The sequence below is a fragment of the Zea mays genome, chromosome 8 (genome assembly GCF_902167145.1).
Source record: "Zea mays cultivar B73 chromosome 8, Zm-B73-REFERENCE-NAM-5.0, whole genome shotgun sequence".
Classification (NCBI taxonomy): Eukaryota; Viridiplantae; Streptophyta; class Magnoliopsida; order Poales; family Poaceae; genus Zea; species Zea mays.
In genome coordinates this window covers 99,447,953-99,469,612 of record NC_050103.1, presented here as the reverse complement: position 1 = coordinate 99,469,612, position 21,660 = coordinate 99,447,953, and positions in this window count along the sequence as shown.

Sequence of the window (21,660 nt, the reverse complement as noted above, 5' to 3'; positions counted from 1 at the left end):
TGGCTGATTAATTAGGAAAGCTAGTGGAAGACTACCTTACCCGAAAGGGGCAAGGGCAGTAGGGGAGTGGTCAGTGTAGGGAGGCCCTCGGGAGGATTTTGCTGCGATGGCGGTCCTGCAAGGGATTCCTGCATTGGAACTTCCTATAAACTGTAGCGGGTTTTCTGAAGCTAGTGGAACTTTGTAAAGGCCTCGTAGTGTTACCCTGCCTCGCCTCCTCGGTAGAGGTGTATGGGAAGTCGCGATCCCTTGGCAGATGGGTAACATGACTTGTGGGTAAAGATGCGCAACCTCTGCAGAGTGTAAAACTGGTATACTAGCCGTGCTCACGGTCATGAGCAGCTCGGACACTCACATGATTAAATTATGGAACTTAAACTCAATTTGTCATATGCATTGCATCGCAGGTGAGGTTGTTACTTTTGTTCTACTGCTTAATTGGGTTGGTATTTACTTATACTTAGTAATTGCTAATAAAATTTTGACCAACTTTAAAAGCAATGCTCAGCTCTAACCATCTCCTTTGGTAAGCCTTACACTTCACGTGAGCTCCCACCTTTGGCGAGTTCATGCACATTATTCCCCACAACTTGTTGAGCGATGAACGTATGTGAGCTCACTCTTGCTGTCTCACACCACCCCCACAGGTCAAGAGCAGGTACCACAGGATGAGGCGCTTGGAGGATGCTGTGATGTGTTCGTGAGAGGTCTAGGCCGTCGTCTCCCAGTCAACTTTGGGTTGCTGGACCGTTGTCTCCTTATAATGTAATTATTTATTTTGTATAGAACTCCTGTTATATATAAAGATGTGACATTCGATCCTGTGCCACTATACATCATATGTGTGAGACTTGGTCCCAGCATACCTGGTGTTTATGCTCGCGCCCGGGTCTTGGTGCCCCGAAACCCGGGTGTGACAGAAGTGGTATCAGAGGAATGTTGACTGTAGGACGAAACCTAGATAGAACTGGACAACCATTCTTTACTTACCTTACTCTGATTCTTTTCTAAACTTATCTTAATCTTTTCTCATCTATTTCCGCTTTACTCTGATTATTCTTACCTTTTCTTTCTAAGACAAATGTGGATTTCACACTTTGAAATCATGTGCCTAAAGTGACCTTTAGGAATAGGATACCTAATCCTACGAACAAAAACAAAATTATTTTTGTAGACATCTATACGTTTGAATGTTTGCTCTTATGAAATATGTCTGATTTGGATCTTTGTTTGAGTGTGATGGGTTGTGGATCAATGTCCACAATTACATCTGCATATACATCTAGGCATAAAAGATAGCATTTGTAAGATAACTAGACAATCTAGATTATCCCCCTTAAAAATATATATATATATATATATAGTATTCCGTATCTATCTCATCTTGACAGATTCTATCTTACCTTTGGACACTCACCCCGTACAACTAGTTACCCTTGTCTTGACATAAAATATCTGGTCAAGCCCTGCCAAAGAAAGTTTTAGTACATGACCAACTATTAGCTTATTCATTCTGTCTACTAAATGATTCCCTTGCAAAGCTATCTTACCATATGCTTCTAACTTAGATGGTCAATACCAGGCGGGGTGGTGGAATTGATTTACCTCCTAATCGACACACTCGGTGGATATATCAACAACCCCAACCACAGTCAGCAGAGATGAATCCTCCTAATCCTCCATCAGGCGGAGTCGATCCACTAATTGCAGCTCAAATGAGGATGATGCAGCAAATGGCTGACACTATGGCAGATATGCGCACCCAAATGCAGCAAGAACGCCAAGAAATGCACCAGGAAAGAGAGGATGCACGACGGGAAATGCGCCAAGAGCGGGAAGAGATACGCCAGGAGAGAAGGGTACAACAACAGCAGCTGCAACAACAACTTCAACAACAGCAGCAACAACAACAAGTGCCATTGCCTCCACCTCCACCACCAGTTCCACCCTGAGATAAGCATCGGGAATTCATGAGCCACAAACCACCAACCTTCTCCAACTCCACGGATCCACTGCAAGCAGATGACTGGTTAAAGTCCATAGAGAAGATGCTCAACATAGCTCAGTGCTCGGATAGAGAGAAAGTACTCTATGCATCAGGTCGTCTTGCTGGTCCCGCTGCGGATTGGTGGGATGCGTACAGCGCTGCTCATGCTGCTGTCGATACAATTACCTGGGCAGAATTCTCCACACAATTCAGGAATTACCATATTCCCGCTGGACTCATGAAGATTAAGAGAAAGGAGTTTCTCTCCCTCAAGCAAGGAAGTATGTCCGTGAGTGAATATAGAGACAAATTCATCCAGTTATCTCGATATGCTCCTAGAGATGTAGAGGATGATGAGCAAAAGCAGGAGCTTTTTCTGGACGGTTTGATTGGACCCTTGCAATATCAACTGGTATCGCACACATTCCCATCCTTCCAAAGGCTACTTGACAAAGCTATTGCTGTAGAAAACAAGAGGAGTATATTTGGAGAGAAAAGAAAGGCTGTCAACCAAGGGCAGGCTGGAAGTAGTTCCCGTCCTCGCTATACTACCACTCCAAGTACACCAGCTAGTGGCAGTTCTGGACAACAAACTCAACAGGCACCAACTGCTCCTCCAAAAGCAAGCACCCCAGCAGGACTCGTTGCTCCTAACACAACCGCCAATAGGGCATGCTTCAAGTGTGGACAACCGGGACACTACGCCAACTACTGTCCCAACAGAGCTGCCTACACTACACCGGCTCCGATGAAGCAAGGACAAGCCTCGGCAGGAAAGAGTCAGCCCCTATCTATCAACTGGGGATATGCCCATCATGCAGAAGTAGAAGCTGAACCCGGTGAACTTGAAATTCAAGAAGAAGAGCCAGTTGAAGATGAAGTAGTCGGTGAAGAAGTCAACGAGCAACAAGAATAGAGAGATAAACATAGATATAGATACATATATATATATATATATTTTTACTATTTGTAAGACCTAAATATTAGTTTAGCTATTAGTTAGTATTATTACTATTTTAGTGATAATAGTAAGGTCTATTAAACCTATGTTTTGTTAAAGGATTATGCATCATGCCGAGATTTCTTTGTTTGTGCATATGTTCCGAGAACAATATGAGTATACATCCTTTTCTTACAAATCTCGAGGACGAGATTATTTTTAAGGGGGGTAGGATTTGTAACACCCTAAAGTTCGATCTTGTGAAATTAAGGAAAAATTTCCCAAGGGTTTTTAATCAAAACACCTTTCTTTAAATAATATTCATAATTTCAAAAGTTACTACTCCAATATTAATATAATTTTTTTATATAAATTAAAGTATTCTTGGATTGCAATTATATATAAGAATTATGATTAAACTATTCCTTAATATATAATCTACAATATAATTTATATGTCACTAAAATGTGAACTAGTCCCTATTTTATGATTGGAATCATGTATAAAATAACTAAAACAACTGTATATAAATAATAATAACAATATAAAGTTTTTCACTCATGCTGATGTTTTATTTGTGCAACTAAAAGTAAAAAAATGTGGAATGTAAACTTGAGTTTGGTTTTTGAAAATAGAAATTAGAAAAGTGAAGGAAATAAATATTATGTAGAGAAAAATAAGTAAACAAAGATATATGATTCCTACACTAGGGTTTGAATTGGTATAATTTACTCAAAGGTGAAGCTCATAACAAACTTTGAATTTAAATTTGAATTCAAACTGAATTTGGGAATAAGGAAAAATAAGAAAATAAAAAGGAAAAGGTTAAAACGCTTCTTGGGCCGGCTCAACCTCAGTTCGGCCCACTTCCGCTTTCCTCAGCGCGCGCCGGCCCAGCTGGGTTTTGGCGCCGACAAGCGGGCCACCCATGTCAGCCGCGGGCGCGCCCTCCTCCCTCCATTCTTCCGCTGCCGGTGGGACCCCCTGGCCAGGTTCGTCTTCCCCGCAAGCGCGGACTCGGACATCGCCGGTGGGCGCGCGGATTCCGCGGGAGGGCGCGCGTACTCCGACCAACCGACTCCGCGGTCGTCGCGCCAACATTGTAACGGCCCTTCCGATTACTGCGCACCGCTCGGGCATAAGAACCGAGGCCCCGCTCTGCCCTCACCATCGTAGCACCTGTGAGAGAAAGGGTGAGTTCCGCCGCCGCGGCCAATTCCTGGCCTCGTCACCGTTGAAGCCTTAGAAAGGGTCGTGGGGCTTCGCCGAGTCACCAGGAAGACATCTCTGCCAGTGTTCGACGGGATTGAGCCTCGAGGCGGTCTCAATTCCTCACCGCACTTCAGCCTCCGCCGCGGGTCCGCTCTTCTCCGTGGCCAGCTCCCTCCATTGACCTCCATCTGTGGTACGTGCTCTAATCGAGTTCGCCATCATCCCCTCAAGGTTTAGCACCGATCAATTTTAGGTGAGGAGCGTCCGGGCATCGGATTGCGCGTCCGCCGGCGAAGCACCACCGTGGGTGGGCGGCGCTGCTGCCCGGTCCGTCGTGGGGAGGAAGACAGGGTCTCCGACCGTCGATCCATGCGTGGACGGCTGTGATTAGATCAGATGATACCCTTTCGGGATTTCATCTGTGCCGTTGGATTTGGATCGGGCGTATGAGATTCTATCGCTAGTGTTTTAAATCGTGACCGTAGCCTTTTGATCCAACGGTCTGTGTCGCGTACCGGTTCGGGCGGGGGAAAGATTTAATCTGGGCCCTTGATCAGTGATCGGGCGGCCGATCTTCACCGATACCCCTTCGCTTGGCATTCTTACTTAAGAGCCCCTTGCTTTCTTAAAAATAAAACCCGCCGTCCTCGGCGTCTGTTGCCTGAGTCTTAGGAATTTTATCCCCGAGCCCCCTGCGCTTTGCAGTAATTGAGGCCTAGTCTAGAGTATTATAAAACAGAGAAAATAGTTTATAAATGGATTTTTAATAGATAAATAAATGCTAGAACTTGTTTAAATCATAGAAAATCCATTTTTAGTCCAAATTAATCCATTCCACTTTCTAAAATTTTGTAATTTTATTCTCTACCACCTAGAGCCTCTGTTTTGTCATGAAAACAATTAGAAATTTAATCTCTCACTTAATCCATTTTAAACACATAAAACCTTTGAAAATTCATAACTTAAAATCTAGAACTCCAAAATTAATGATTCCTGTTCCTATGATCTTATTTTAATATGTATATTAATAATGTGTATTTTGTTCTTATGTTTGGTGTAATGTTAATTTTGCCTATACCATGTTTGTTTGAATTGCTACGACTAGCAGTGAGGTCACGAGTCACCTGAGGATCATCCTGGTACCTGGAATCTCAAGTCCCAGGCAAGTTGTGCCCTTGATCACTTCTTTTTACCCACTCATGTTCTAATTAATCATAATGATCTGCATAGGTTAATTTTGATGGGACCCAATAGGTTACCCTAGTTTGACTATCTTTATACCTTGTTCACCACTGAACCTTTGGGTAGTACTTGCTATCGCTTTATGTGGTTTTGGGTATAGAGATACACATTACTATTCATGATTATACTTTTATTGTCAGTTGTTATTTACTGTTCATGTTAAGATCATTATGTTAATTGGAACATGGAGAACCACCCGGGAAAACAGTGCTACCACAAGGGAGGAATGGGACCCCTTGGCTGATTAATTAGGAAAGCTAGTGGAAGACTACCTTACCCGAAAGGGGCAAGGGCAGTAGGGGAGTGGTCAGTGTAGGGAGGCCCTCGGGAGGATTTTGCTGCGATGGCGGTCCTGCAAGGGATTCCTGCATTGGAACTTCCTATAAACTGTAGCGGGTTTTCTGAAGCTAGTGGAACTTTGTAAAGGCCTCGTAGTGTTACCCTGCCTCGCCTCCTCGGTAGAGGTGTATGGGAAGTCGCGATCCCTTGGCAGATGGGTAACATGACTTGTGGGTAAAGATGCGCAACCTCTGCAGAGTGTAAAACTGGTATACTAGCCGTGCTCACGGTCATGAGCAGCTCGGACACTCACATGATTAAATTATGGAACTTAAACTCAATTTGTCATATGCATTGCATCGCAGGTGAGGTTGTTACTTTTGTTCTACTGCTTAATTGGGTTGGTATTTACTTATACTTAGTAATTGCTAATAAAATTTTGACCAACTTTAAAAGCAATGCTCAGCTCTAACCATCTCCTTTGGTAAGCCTTACACTTCACGTGAGCTCCCACCTTTGGCGAGTTCATGCACATTATTCCCCACAACTTGTTGAGCGATGAACGTATGTGAGCTCACTCTTGCTGTCTCACACCACCCCCACAGGTCAAGAGCAGGTACCACAGGATGAGGCGCTTGGAGGATGCTGTGATGTGTTCGTGAGAGGTCTAGGCCGTCGTCTCCCAGTCAACTTTGGGTTGCTGGACCGTTGTCTCCTTATAATGTAATTATTTATTTTGTATAGAACTCCTGTTATATATAAAGATGTGACATTCGATCCTGTGCCACTATACATCATATGTGTGAGACTTGGTCCCAGCATACCTGGTGTTTATGCTCGCTCCCGGGTCTTGGTGCCCCGAAACCCGGGTGTGACATAGCTTTTCTGTCTTGACTGTGCTGTCTTCAAATTTTCTCTGATAATCTGCACTTGCTTTTCGGCTTCTTGGAGAATTTCTGGACCAAATACTTGACTTTCTCCGGTCTGATTCCAATAAAGCGGTGTTCTACACTTTTGTCTGTAAAGTGCTTCAAATGGTGCCATTTTTAGGCTTGCCTGATAACTGTTGTTATACGAGAATTCTGCATAAGGCAAACTTTTATCCTAGCTTCTACCATGCTTTAGAGCGCAAGCTCTTAGCATATCTTCCAACACTTGATTTGTCCTTTCTGTTTGCCCACCTGTTTGCGGATGATAAGCTAAACTAAAGTTTAGCTTGGTATCCATGGACTCATGTAGTCTTTTCCAAAAGCGCGAGGTAAATTGGGTTCCTCGATCTGATACGATCTTCTTCGGTACTCCATGCAGACAAACAATCCTCGACATGTATAACTCTGCTAACTGGGCTCCCGAGTAAGTTGTCTTCACAGGTATAAAATGTGCCACTTTAGTCAACCTGTCTACTATGACCCATATTGAATCATAGCCATCTCGAGTATGGAGTAGTCCAACTATGAAATACATACTGATTTCTTCCCATTTCCCTGCTGGTACCTTGAGAGGTTGTAGTAATTCTGCTGGTCTTTGGTGTTCGGCTTTAACTCGCTGACACACGTCACATAATGCAACATGAGTAGCAACATCTCTTTTCAATCCGTACCACCAATACATTTTCTTGAGATCCTGGTACATCTTTGTACTTCTTGGGTGAATAGAGTAAGCTGAATCATGAGCTTCTCTCAAAATAAGTTGGCGCAAGTGCTCGATTTCGGGTACACAGATTCTCTTCTTAAACCATACTGTGCCTTGTTCATCTTCCATGAAATCTGGGGCTTTACCTAAACCAATCAAAGCTTTAATTTCCTTAATTTTCTCATCGGACTCTTGTCCTTTACGAATCTCTTCTTCCAAAGTAGACTCAACTTCCATAATTGTTGCTTCTACATTATAAAGCATACCAAGGTTAAGTTGTTCCATTTCTCAACACAATTCTTTTGACATCAAATGAGTAGAGATGTTGTTCACTTGACCCTTACGGCTCAAAGCATCAGCTACTACATTTGCCTTTCTAGGGTGATATTGTATTTCCAAATCATAGTCCTTAATCAACTCAAGCCATCTTCTCTGTCTGAGGTTGAGTTCCTTCTGAGTGAATATGTATTTCAAGCTTTTGTGATCCGTGAAGATTCTGCACTTGTTTCCAATCATATAGTGCCTCCAAATCTTCAAAGCATGCACTATGGCAGCTAGTTCCAAATCATGCGTAGGATAATTCTTCTCATGTTTCCTCAACTGCCTTGAGGCATAAGCTATCACTTTTCCTTCTTGCATTAGCACACAACCAAGTCCAAGGTGTGATGCATCACAATACACATCGAATCCCTTGTGGATGTCTGGCATTACCAATATTGGTGCAGTAGTTAACCTTTTCTTGAGTTCTTCAAAACAATTCTGGCAAGCTTCATCCCATTTGAACTCTTTACCTTTCTCCAGTAGAGAGGTAAGAGGTTTCACTAACTTTGAAAAACCTTCAATAAATCTTCTATAGTATCCTGCCAATCCAAGAAAACTTCTAATCTTGGACGCATCCTTTGGTTGCTTCCAATCTAGTATCTCACTTATCTTTCCTGGGTCCACTTTAATTCCACCATCGGTAATGATATGCCCTAAGAAAGCAACTTCCTTAAGACAAAAATCACACTTCGATAACTTTGCGTATAACTGGTTGTCACGAAGCTTTTGTAGGACTAGCCTTAGATGATCTTCATGTTTTTCTTCATTCGGAGAGTATATCAGTATGTCGTCAATGAATACAACCACAAACTGATCCAGATATTCCATGAATACTTTATTCATCAAGTTCATAAAGTATGCAGATGCATTAGTCAGTCCAAACGACATGACCAAAAACTCATATAATCCATATCTCGTCGTGAAGGCTGTCTTGGGTACATCTTCTGCTCGAATCTTTAACTGGTGATATCCTGATCTCAGATCTATCTTCGAGAATATCTTAGCTCCCTTCATCTGATCAAATAAATCTTCAATCTGAGGTAATGGATATTTATTCTTGATGGTTACTTCATTCAAACTTCTATAATCAATGCACATTCTCCTCGAACCATCCTTCTTGTTCACAAATAGCACTGGGGCTCCCCAAGGGGATGAACTTGGGCGAATGAAACCTTTTTCTAGTAATTCTTCTATTTGTTTCTTCAGTTCTACTAAATCTTTGACATCCATTCTATAAGGTCTTTTCGAGATAGGTGCGGTTCCGGGTAATAATTCAATAGAAAACTCTATATCACGGTCAGGTGGCATACCTGGTAATTCCTCTGGAAATACGTCTGGGTATTCGCACACTACTTTGATATTTTCCAAGGGCTTTTCTTCCAAGTGATTGATCATTGTTTTCCCTTTTTCATCTGTTGACTTGTCTATGTTAACTTGGATTCTTTCACCTTGAGGGCTTGTCAACATAATTGTTCCATTGGCACACTGTATCACTCCATCACAACTTTTCAACCAATCGCATCCAAGAATCACATCAATACCGTTGGATCCTAGGACCACTGGGTCGACTGAAAAATCTATTCCTTGAATCTTGATATTAACATGGGGGCATGAGTGTGTGGCCTTCATGTTACCTCATGGTGAACTAATGTGTAATACCTTCTTAAGAGGGTACTTAGGTATGTTGTGTTTTTCCACAAATGACTCAGTTATAAACGAATGTGATGCTCCAGAGTCAAATAAAACTGATGCAGGTATGGAGTTAACAAGGAACATACCATACACTATGTCGGCATCCTCAGGCACTGATTCTGCAGTGACGTGATTGACCCTTCCTCTACTCTGGTTCTGTGGAGTCTTGTTTTGTGCAGATCCACGAGCGGGGGTGTTCTGGTCATTTCTTTGGTTATTGCTTTTCTGGGGTGTCTGCTGGTTGCGCCTTGGGCAGTTGTTGGCATAGTGGCCTAGCTCACCGCACTTGAAGCAGCCATTGGGTTGGACAGGTGCGTTTGTTGCTTCTGGCCTGCGTGTTATTGGCGCCACCTTGACGATTCTGTGAACTCCCACCAGACCTCTGGTTGGTCTGGGAGTTGCTCCTTTGCTGGTTCTGACTCTGATTATTTCTTTGGCCTTGCTGTCCAGAGCGTTGCACTTGATAATTGTTTCCGCCTTGATTTCCAGAGCGGAACTGCGAACCTTGAGCGTTGTTCGGGCGAGTGTTCCTGCTGGACTGACCTTGAAATTTTCTTTTGTGGTCAGATAATTCCTTTCTTTTGCTTTTAAGGCCAATTGCCTTGTTCAACAATGTCTGGAAATTGGGAAATGTATGACTCTAAAGTTGGTAATTCAGAGGTCCAATCAGTCCTTCCAGGAAACGCTCTTGGCGCTTCTCATCCGTGTCCACTTCTTCCGGTGCGTAGCGTGAAAGTTGAGTAAAGCGATCACGATACTCACTGACAGACATATTCCCTTGAGTAAGGGAAAGGAATTCCTTCTTCTTTAACTTCATAATTCCTGAGGGAATGTGATGAGCGCGGAAGTTCTCTTGAAACTCCTGCCAAGTTATAGTATCCGCGTTGGGGTGTGCCGCTATGAAGGCATCCCACCAGTCAGACGCGGAACCCTCGAGTCTTCCCGAGGCGTACAAGACCTTCTCCCGGTCGTTGCACTGAGTGATATCAAGCTTCTTTCCAATGACTTTGAGCCAGTCATTGGCATCCAGAGGATCAACCGCATGAGAGAATGCTGGCGGATGATGACTCATGAAATCCAGGTGCTTATCTCTGGCCGGGGGTGCATACTGTTGTTACTGCTGATGTTGTTGATTCTGCTGGTTCTGCTGAATTTGTTGAACAGCCGCAGTGAGTCCTTGCAGAATCTGCATCTGGGCGGCGATGAACTGCTCCATATTGGGATTCGATGGTGGTGGTGGTACTTGTTGACCACGCTGGTTCCGGTTGTTGTTGGGTCCTTGACGAGTGTTCACCATCTGATTGGTTAGGAAGTGAAGTCCTTAGAAAAGTGAGAAGTAGAAAAGATTCTAGGAGGGGAAATAGCTTATGTTTAAAAAATTTTATATGTTCTTATGGCCATCATTCCATAAGACCATTGCACTCAAACAAAGATCCAAATCAAACATTTCAATCAATCACCATCACATGGTTGGTATTTATTAATATGATAACTTAAAAGAGTGTTCAACGTCTAACGTGAAGCATAACTTATTACATCATATCTCAAAACACCTAAAGCAGCCTAGTGACGGATCCGAGCTCTCCATAGCGCAGCCTCTTGCGGGGAGGAGACAATGCCATGGCGGGAACCTGAGCTTCAGGCGGATCCAGTCCTTGCAGTTGGGCTTCCAGGGCTGCAATCCTGGCATGGGCATTCTCCAGCTCCAAGTGCACCCTTGAGAGATCCGGGGTGGCACTGTCCAGGTCGGTGTTGAGACCTGCCACTACACCAGCTAGGGTGTTGAGGCGATCCTCACCAACTTCACCTGGGACGATGCTGGTCTGACTTCCTTCACGCAAACGCTGAGGAAGATGCTTGAACCTCGTGTTCTGCAGCTGCTGCTGGTAGGTGTGGCTGAGCGACCACAGGGTCCGACGGGCAGCATCGCTGACCGAGGCAGCATAGGTGGACAGTGGTGTTAGGGACTCGTGAGCAGACAGAGTCCTGAATCCCCTGTCCCCTGCATCCATCACCCTGACGTGGATGCGGGTGATGTAGTAGCAAGCCCGGGGAGGCTCGCTCACTCGCCTTGTTTCGTACAGGGGGCGGACGTAGGTTCCTGGCGCGTGTAGCACTTCTTGCAGCAGGTTAGGGAAGTGCCCCGTCTCGAACATTGATGTGTAATGTTCGACAACAGAACCAAACCCCATGAAGTAGTCCTGCTGGGCGTAGTCAGCTTCCTTGTGGACGTGTTCATCTCCACCTTCTTTGTCGTTGTCATCCTCATCATCGTCATCTCCGGAGTCGTCGGGGTCGTCGCCTCAAGGTGCAGGTGCTTGGAAGGTTGGTGCAGGCGGTGCTGACGTCGATGACCTAGCCGTGAAGGCCAGGGACTCTGCCAACGGGGTGGGGGTCGACAGCTGTTCCTCCAAGCTGTCTTCCAGGTTGACTACATTCTCCACTCGGATGGGAGGGAGATCCACCGGAACTTCCTCAACTACCACTAGGTAGACCGGAATCTGCCGGGGCTGAGGGGCGTAGCTAGTGTTGATGCGGGTAGTTTGGAGAGTACGAACCATCTACAAGAAAAGAGTCAACTCAATTAAAATTTTAAAGAGGTAAGGCTGATAAAATAAGTTATAAGAATAAAATTAGCAAGTTTTGAATAACTAGGCTTTCCATTTCTAACTAATCTAACGACCTAGGGTCAGCATAGCTTTGATACCACTTCTGTCACACCCGATTCCAGGGGGTAGAACCGAGCGCATACCATATGTGTGCTAGGATCCATTTCCACACATATGTTGACGTCACAAGTGTAATATATCAAAAGACAATGCAATAAAGGCGTAAAGAGAGTAGAATACTTTATTACATCATCTGGAACATTGTATCTTGAACAAGTATCACATCAAAGTAAAGCGGAAATAATAACAGGGGCAATCTCCCACAGGAAGATGACCGGCGCATCGTTTACTTAGAATTCGTCGTCGATAAAATCTCCATCAAAGTCTTTAGCATCACCCTCTGTTCAAAATATTAGCAAGGGTGAGCTCACTTATGGTCGGGGCTCAGCAAGTGGGGGAAAAATTAATGCAGGTATAACAAGGTGAGGCTAAGGTTGAGCAGTAAGCATTTTAGTTGGTCAACATTTTATTAACAACACCTGTCTTACTAATAAGTGTAAATCCCAAGTATCCCATTTAAACAAAGGAACATGTATATAACAAAAACACTTAAGTGAAATCACTTAAGCAAATTATTGGCAGATCATCGGATCTCAATTTAATTCCATATTCAAGTTCAATTATCATGTGAGGAGTCCAGGTCGCTCATAACCGGGAGCACGGCTGATATATCAGTTTTACACTCTGCAGAGGTGGTACAACTTTACCCACAAGCCATGTATCCCATCTAGCCTGGGTTGATCGGACCCTTAAACACTACCGAGGTGAATGGCTAGGGATCCATTATGAGGCTTTCACAAAATACACTTAATACGAATCAACCCGATAAGGTTTCTAAAGACGATGGTGGCGGCCCCCTGGGTGAGGTACCTTAGCCAAGAATACGTCCCCATGTTAACGTGGGCTGCCAGCACCTACCGCTCCCCGTCTTGCCCATATTTTAGGTAAGGTTGCTAGGCACTAAACATATAAAGCTAATTACCAAAGTCAGAGCCATGATAGCACTCGTGGTTGCACTGTTATCCTGGGTGGTCACTCCATGTTCCAATTAATTAAAAGTAATATTGTTTTAACCATCGAGTTAATGTCATAATTGCCAATTTGGAACATTAATACCAATTGATGAGTGACATTAAAAATCATTAAGTTGAGCAGTAGCATAAATCTTGCAAAGCTTAATTATTTCCCAGGGTAAACAAGGAATGCAGTTGGTAAATCTAGGAAATCCTTAATTAGGTAAAACCCATCAAATTATGCAGTATATCAAAAAGTAAACATTATTATATGCAATGAGTGGGTACAAAAAGAATATGCAGAGGGAGAATCCACTTGCCTTGCTCAAACGTGTCCTGCGGATCGTCTTCGAACGAATTCAGTTCATCTACCACACCGTCAGCCTCTAATAATGTTACACGTCGCCATACAAAAAGAAAGCATACACCAATAAATAAACATGCACCATTACATAAACATACACCATTACACAAATAAACATACATCGCACTTATCACACCTTAAATACGTCCTAAACACGTAAATATTTATTAATTCAATTATAGTTATTATTGTGAGTCCTAAATGATGAATTTATGAATGGGTGCAATAAATACAGTTTTAACTAGTATTAATTTATTTTAACATCATCAATGAAATTAAATGATAATTATCGTCTTTAATACTAATAAATAAATTAATACCTTTTATCCTTTTTATTTCTAACTCAAATTATTAAGTATAGCCAAAAATGAATTTAACATTCTAAAAAATCCCTATAAATACTAATTGAACTTTTTATAACACAAGTGAGGTTATTTTGACATAAACTAGTATTTTGCTTACTCTAAAAATTTAAGTGCTCAATTTGCGAACATGTTTATTTTGCGAGCACGGGGCTTGAGGTAGAGCGCGCGGTGATGCGCGCTAGTCGGGCGCGCGGGGTGGCCGGTCGGCCTGGGCGGTTGCGCGCGGTGTAGGCGCTGACGAAAGAGAGAGAGAAGAACAGAGAGAGAGGAGAGATGAGAGGAGAGAGATAGGGGAGAGAGGGAGTGCATAGCAGGGAGGCGGCGGTGGCTTCTGCTGGCTGGGAGAGGGCGCGCGCATACTAGGTTTTGGGGATTGGGCCCCTAGTGGGCCGGCTAGGTTAGGTTTTTTTTCTAATTCTGAAATATATTTTTAAAGAGCTCAAAAATTCATAAAAAATTCACCAAAACTATTTATAAATAAAATACTTGTTTTTAGACTAATAACTATTATATTATTTAATTATTATATTAATTACTAGGTTTTTCTTTAAAAGAATTGATGATAAACATCCGATAATCAATCAAGCGCATACAAAGAAAATGATCAAAATGCAAATAAATAATTAAACACTTAAAAAATTATTACCCTAATTAACATATTAACTAAATTCATTATTTTTAATTGATGGCTTTTATGGTGTTACATAGAGCAAGTTGATCTTGATGAGCTAGATGATGAAGAGGCTCCGTGCATCGCGCTAAGGAACATGTCCATTGGGGATGTGTGTCCTAAGGAATCCGAAGAGCCTCCATAAGCACAAGATCAACAACCTTCATCTTCCTCCATGCAAGCATCTCCACCAACTCAAGATGAGGATGAGGCTCAAGATGATGAAGGAGAAGATCAAGAAGATGAGCCACCTCAAGAGGAGGGCAATGATCAAGGGGGAGATGCCCATAATCAAGACAAGGAAGATGAACAAGATGCAAGGCCGCCACACCCAAGAGTCCACCAAGCAATCCAACGAGATCACCCCGTGAACACCATCCTCGGCAATATTCATAAGGGGGTAACCACTCGATCTCATGTTGCTCATTTTTTTGAACATTACTCTTTTGTTTCCTCTATTGAGCCACACAGGGTAGAGGAAGCACTTCAATATTCGGATTGGGTGTTGGCGATGCAAGAGGAGCTCAACAACTTCACGAGGAATGAGGTATGGCATTTGGTTCCACGTCCCAATCAAAATGTTGTAGGAACCAAGTGGGTCTTCCGCAACAAGCAAGATGAGCATGGTGTGGTGACAAGGAACAAGGCATGACTTGTGGCCAAAGGGTATTCACAAGTCGAAGGTTTGGATTTTGGTGAAACCTATGCACCCGTAGCTAGGCTTGAGTCAATTCGTATATTACTTGCCTATGCTACTTACCATGGCTTTAAGCTTTATCAAATGGACGTGAAGAGTGCCTTACTCAATGGACCAATCAAGGAAGAGGTCTATGTTGAGCAACCTCCTGGCTTTGAAGAAAGTGAGTACCCTAACCATGTCTATAAACTCTCTAAGGCGCTTTATGGGCTCAAGCAAGCCCCAAGAGCATGGTATGAATGCCTAAGAGATTTTCTTATCACTAATGGCTTCAAAGTCGGAAAGGCTGATCCTACACTCTTTACTAAAACAATTGAAAATGATTTGTTTGTATGCCAAATTTATGTTGATGATATCATATTTGGGTCTACTAACAAATCTATTTGTGAAGAGTTTAATAGGATCATGATTCAAAAATTCGAGATGTCTATGATGGGGGAGTTGAAGTATTTTCTAGGATTCCAAGTCAAGCAACTCCAAGAGGGCACCTTCATTAGCCAAACAAAGTACATTCAAGATATACTCACCAAGTTTGGAATGAAGGATGCCAAGCCCATCGAGACACCCATAGGAACCAATGGGCATCTCGACCTCAACACAGGAGGTAAATCCGTAGATCAAAAGGTATACCGGTCGATGATAGGATCTCTACTCTATTTATGTGCATCTCGACCGGACATTATGCTTTCTGTATGCTTGTGTGCAAGGTTCCAAGACGATTCTAAGGAAGTTCACCTTAGGGCCGTGAAGAGAATCTTGAGATATTTAGTTCAAACACCTAAGTTTGGTCTTTGGTACCCCAAGGGATCCTCTTTTGATTTATTAGGATATTCCGATGCTGATTGGGCAGGGTGTAAAATTGATAGGAAGAGCACATCAGGGACTTGTCCGTTTCTGGGGAGATCCCTGGTGTCTTGGGCTTCAAAGAAACAAAACTCAGTAGCTCTTTCTACCGCCGAAGCCGAGTATATTGCCGCAGGCCATTGTTGCGCGCAATTACTTTGGATGAGGCAAACCCTTAGGGACTATGGCTACAAGTTTAGCAATGTCCCTCTCCTATGTGATAATGAGAGTGCAATTCGTATGGCGGATAATCCCGTTGAACACAGCTGCACTAAGCACATAGCCATTCGGTATCGCTTTTTGAGAGATCACCAACAAAGGGGGATATCGAGATAGCCTATATAAACACCAAAGATCAATTGGCCGATATCTTTACCAAGCCTTTAGATGAGAAAACCTTTACCAAACTTAGGAATGAGCTAAATATTCTCGATTCTAGGAATTTTGATTGAATCTTTGCACACATAGCTCATTTATATACCTTTGATCATATCTCTTTTATGTCTATGACTAATGTGTATTCAAGTGTATTCTCATGTTTAGTCATAGAATTGAAAGGGAAATAGAGTATTCAGCAAAGACAACGCTTTCACTCAACTCCATTGGTATTTGCCGGTACTCCGCATCATTCTCCACTTTGGTATAATCTTCACTCATATCTATTTGTTTGCCATTGGAGAGAAAGTAAAAAGGCTTATATTTCACTCACAAGTATCCATTTTTGGCGATTCATGCCAAAGGGGGAGAAAGTATGAGCCCAAAGCAAAAGGACCGCACCACCACCGGATTTTAAAAAAATGAAGCTTTCAAATTGCTATCTTATTGTGTTCAAAAGGGGGAGAAAGTTCTAGTATCTTCAAAAAAAAAATTTAAAACCCTCTTGAACACTAAGAGGAGAATTTCTTTGAGGGGGAGTTTTGTTTAAGTCAAAGGAAAAGCATTTGAAACAGGGGGAGAAAATTTCAAATCTTGAAAATGCTTCTTTCAATCTTATTCATGTACCTTTGACTATTTACAAAAGGTTTTTGAAAAGAATTTTACAAAGGATTTGCAAAAACAAAACCCGTGGTGCAAATGTGGTCCAAAATTTTAATAAGAAAACAATCCATGCATATCTATTGAAATAATAATATTGGTTTGAATTTCAAGTAACCTTTGCACTTATATTATGCAAACTAGTTCAATTCTGCACTTTTATATTTGCTTTGGTTTGTGTTGTCATCAATCACCAAAAAGGAGGAGATTGAAAGGGAAATAGGGTCAAACCTTTTCCTATATGAATTTTGGTGGTTGAATTGCCCAACACAAATTATTGGACTAACTAGTTTGCTCTAGATTATGAGTTCTACAGGTGCCAAAGGTTCAATACAAACCAATATAAAGTCCAAGAAAGGGTTCAAATAAGAGGAGCAAAGTTAAACCGAAGGCAGCCCTGGTCTAGCGCACCGGACTGTCTAGTGTGCCATCGGACAGTGTCCGGTGCACCAGGGAGGATCAAATCAAACTTGTCAGCTTCGGGAATTTGGGAAAGCCGCTCCGCTATAATTCATCGGACTGTCCGGTGTAACACCGGACTGTCCGGTGTGCCAGCGGAGCAACGGCTACTTCGCGCCAACGATCATCTACAAATGAATAGTGAAAGTAAACAGTGCGCGCCTGCGCACGCAGAAGTCAGAGCAGACGCAGAAGGCGCACCGGACAGTGAACAGGACCAGTCCGGTGCACCACCGGACTGTCCGGTGGTCCCACTTGTCAGAGCTCCAACGGTCGAACCCTAACGGTTGGGTGACGTGGCTGGCGCACCGGATAGTGTTCGGTGGTGCACCGGACTGTCCGGTGCGCCATTCGACAGCAGCCCCTCCCAACAGCCATTTTGGTGGTTGGGGCTATAAATACCCCTAACCACCAACACTTCAAGGTATCCAAGTTTCAGCCATTTGCATTCAATACAAGAGCTCTAGACTTCACTCCAAGACACAAACAAAGAGATCAAATCCTCTCCCAAGTCCAAAGTTCATTCCAATCAAATAGTGACTAGAGAGAGTGACATTTGTGTTCTTTTGAGTTCTCGCGCTTGGGTCGCTTTTCTTCTTCTTTCTTTCTTATTCCCAACTCAATTGTAATCAAGGCAAGAGACACCAATTGTGTGGTGGTCCTTGTGGGGACTTAGTGTCCCGATTGATTGAGAAGAGAAGCTCACTCGGTCTAGGTGACCGTTTGAGAGAGGGAAAGGGTTGAAAGAGACCCGGTCTTTGTGACCACCTCAACGGGGAGTACATTTGCAAGAACCGAACCTCGGTAAAACAAATCACCGTGTCATCCGCCTTATTTGCTTGTGATTTGTTTTCACCCTCTCTTTTCGGACTCGATTTTAATTCTAACGCTAACCCCGGCTTGTAGTTGTGCTTAAGTTTATAATTTTCAGATTCCACCTATTCACCCCCCCCCCTCTAGGTGACTTTCATTATCTCTGTCACATCTTTGCTTAGCTGATTTGGCCACCACAGTTCCAGGGTACTCTTGAGGCCTCTCGCCTCCTCTTTGGGTCCTACCGTCCAGCTCCAGAGGATCATGTGCCAGCACCTGCTCCAGTGATTGACACTCAGGTCGAGGATACCGCCTTTCACCAGTTCGAGACTCAGGGCGCAGCAGACCCTAATGATGATGATGATGATGACGATGATGATTTTGGGATTCTACCTCTGCCTCCGCCTCTTGTGCCTCCACGCTCACATGACCATGAGGCTGGGAGTTCAAGTGGTGCTGCCCCTGCTGCCCCTCCTGCCATCGACCCTACTCTTGCTGCGATCCTCCAAACTCTTACTCAGCAGCAGGCTCACTTAGCAGCGGTCCAGCAGAAGATGTCCGAGAGAATGCTCTCGATGTTTCAGACGATTCATGACCGGCAGGATACTCTACAGCAGTAGCTTCTCCAGGACCGGGCTGAGAACAGGGCATTCATGACTCTCATGCTTCAGCATACTAGTGTTCCGATTCCCCCAGTTCAGTCAGCATCGCCTCCACCTCTTCAGGCTCCTATTGTGCTAGCTATTCAGCTAGGACCCCTTCTTCCTACAGTTGGTCCTTCCTCCTCTCCGCTCCGGGCGGTCACCCTGGTTTTCACGTCGCCGGTCATTGGCTCCGTCAGCTCTTAGCCGCCAGTGCCACCAGCTCCTGCTGTTACCACTGCCGTTGTGGCGGTGTCTATGACTTCTTCAGCTCTGGCAGCTCCTGCAGCGCAGCTTCCGTCTAAGTCAGTACCAGCTCCAACTTCTACAGCAGATCCTAGATCCGAGACTGACTCTGACCCACAGCTAGCGTTCGCTCTACTACCACGATCGCGACCGGATGCGCCCCCGCCACCTCCTCCCTCTTCTGATGTGTAGGTTCGGGTTCCCTTTTGGTGTTTGACGCCAAAGGGGGAGAGATATGAGTTGTGAGAGCTAGGGGAGTTAGGGAGTTAGTAGGGAATCATTTTGATGTAATATATGTGCTTGTTACTCTTTGTACTAGCTTCACTTTTGTATGATGCATTTGGCTCACAAACTCTATTATATACTCTCGATGCTTTTGTTGACTGTGTGTGTACTATGTTTTCACCTTATATGTTATCACCAGTCTTCTAGTTCTTGTTTATCGATTTGATTTCACTTTTTATATATGAACAAGAAACTTACGATGTGTATGTGCTCATTCCTATTATTATGTTACACACTTTTTCTATCAAAGATTAATGAGTACAACTAACCATCTTCTCTATTGACAGAAATTTCAAAACAAACTACTCTCACAAATCTTGTAGGGTTGTCATCAATCACCAAAAAGGGGGAGATTGAAAGCATCTAGGCCCCTGGTTGGTTTTAGTGATTAATGACAACATAATGTTATATGTGACTAACGTGTGTTTGACAGAGACAAATGGTAAGTTAGATCACATTACAGGTAGAAGCACTACAATGGTGAAAACAATCCCGGAGATAGGAACTCGAAGCGACGGCTAAAGCGATGAAACACAAAGTGAAGGTTTACATAGTTTGAGTGTCAAGGAGTTGCGGACACTCGTGATTTAGCTAGGTCTTTTATTTTGTTTTAGCCGTACTATAAAGAGGGGTTGTCGATGAGTAGTTTGACCAAGAGAGTTCTAGTGTAGTGTTGGTGCATATTCACACTCACATATAGTGCTAGGTGACACTCTAGAACATACTCACAAGTTAGAACGAAAACCGATTAGAAAAACAGCATAAACCAGAAAATAGGGTTTCTGGCCATGGGGCACCGGACTGTCCGGTGTGCACCGGACTGTCCGGTGCACCCTCTGCCAGGTGGGGCTAGGGTAGCCTAGCGGAAGGGTTTTCCCCGAGCAGAAACCAGAGAGCGCAAGGTTCAGAATTGAATTTTAGTGGCGCACCGGACAGCGCACCAGACAGTGCACCGGACTGTCCAGTGTGCACTGGACAGTGGCTGTTCACTATCCGGTGTGCCATCAGCCCAACGGCTAGCTGTTAGAACTAGCCATTGGAGTCGACCGTTGGCGCACCGGTGGCGCACCGGACTGTCCGGTGCGCCCATGCGCAGAACACTGCTTGCAACGGCTAGTTGGTGGGTGAGGGCTATTTATACCCCCTCCACCCACCATATTCAATGTCTTGGTGCCCACATTAATTCCTGCACATTGGAAGAGCATTGCAAGCATCAAAAGCCTAGTGAGGAGATTAGAGAATCTTAATCCCGCATTTGGACCTCATTAGCGCTAGCGAGAGCCACCTAGAGCACACACCACTTGCATTAGGCTTCTCTTGGTCAAGCGAAAGTCTACGGCTTGTTACTCTTGGTGATCGGCATCACCTAGACGGCTTGGTGGCGTTGGGAGCTCGGTGATCACCGTGGAGATCTTGTTGGTGACCCGACTCAAGTTTGTAAGCGGTCGTGAGGGATCCACCGCGCCGGAGTGGCAAAGGATCATCTCGTAGTGAGCACTTGGTTCTTGCGAGGACCAAGGGGGAGCGACACCCTTGCGCGGGTGCTCCAACGAGGACTAGTGGAGAGTGCCGACTCTTCGATACCTCGGGAAAAATTGGAGGAGTCTTCTAAACCTTGCTTTACATTTTGCACTTAATTTAAGCATTTTACATTGTGTATTTGTTTAGCAAGTATTTGAAGTATTGACTTAGCATTGTTGTGTTTCTAGTATTATTCTCTTAGTGCTAGTTGTTGGGGTGAAGTTGGGCTCTTGCTTAGGGTTTAATTAGTGTTGATTTTTAGAAAAGCCCAATTTGCCCCCCCCTCTTGGGCATCGTGATCCTTTCAGGGCTTGTTCGGTTATTTTCAATCCATATGGATTGGAGGGATTGATACGGATTGGGAGGGATTTTGACTTGCTAGGGATTGAAACCCCCCTCAATCCCCCTCAATCCATATGGATTGGGGTAGAACCAAACAAGCCCTCACAGGGCGGATCGTGTGGCAGAACCTCCCAAGTTATTGGGCCCACATGCACCTGTCCTTGTCCCAAAGACCTCAAACGACTATGCATGTGCACCAGATAACTTAACAGGATCTGTCCGATTGCCCCAAGGACATCGGATAAACCACTTACAACCAGAACCGCGGGATTAAGTAACACAAATCACACACACCAATATTGTTGCAGCGGAAATCTTACTACCAAATTTTACAGGTTACAAAATTTTTACATTATTTTATCGGAGTGATTACAAAAGTATAAGTTTGAAAT